Genomic DNA, 787 nt, shown 5'->3' with positions numbered 1-787 from the left:
CATATTTTAATCACTATCACTATCAATATCCGAAAGTCTACTAAAATATCTATAGGTGTTATGGACTATTTCTAATTCATCCCGTATCCGAAAGTATATTATCTAACCCAATCACCATTGTTACTACTTACACCTATATTACTATTATTACTTTGGTTAATATGGTTATCGTTATTACTATTATTAGTTTTTAATGTTGCTACCCTACGCATTTGTATATTTCTAAAACGTGACCATGCCCCTATATCTATTTCATTGTTTACTTGAAAAAACTCATCTATAACCCTGGTTGTAAGACTTATGTCGGCTTCTAATTGTTCCACAGTTTCTTCCCCCGTGGGTGCCGGTGGTTTAATTCTGTTAAACACTATATTTGCAACACCTATTGTCCTTGGTCTGTTCTGTACCAGCAGTGGCCGCTCTATGTCTAGGTGGTACCTGTACGGTGTACTTACCCCTTCCGCATTAGGGTTCCTGAATTCATTCACTAACCATTGACATATTTCCCTCAATTGTCCGTCCAAAAACGTTTTTGTTGGCGTATATAACATATGCCTACACTTTTGATCAATCCAAAATCTGAATGAATGTTTTTGCCTATATATGAAAGGTTCGGGTCCATTATAAAGAAATAATAGTTTCTCCTTTATGTACTCCCCCTCCTTCTTTAGTACCACCACCAAAACACGGCCCCCTGCCCGTACAGTCAAAACCATTTCGTATATTGGTTCCTCATCACCACTGAAACGCACCTAACCTCTCCTTACCGGTTGTGTCTGTTGTTAAA

This window comes from Acyrthosiphon pisum, unplaced genomic scaffold (assembly GCF_005508785.2).
Source record: "Acyrthosiphon pisum isolate AL4f unplaced genomic scaffold, pea_aphid_22Mar2018_4r6ur Scaffold_1730;HRSCAF=2229, whole genome shotgun sequence".
In the NCBI taxonomy this organism is placed as follows: Eukaryota; Metazoa; Arthropoda; class Insecta; order Hemiptera; family Aphididae; genus Acyrthosiphon; species Acyrthosiphon pisum.
This window is presented reverse-complemented; position numbering follows the sequence as displayed.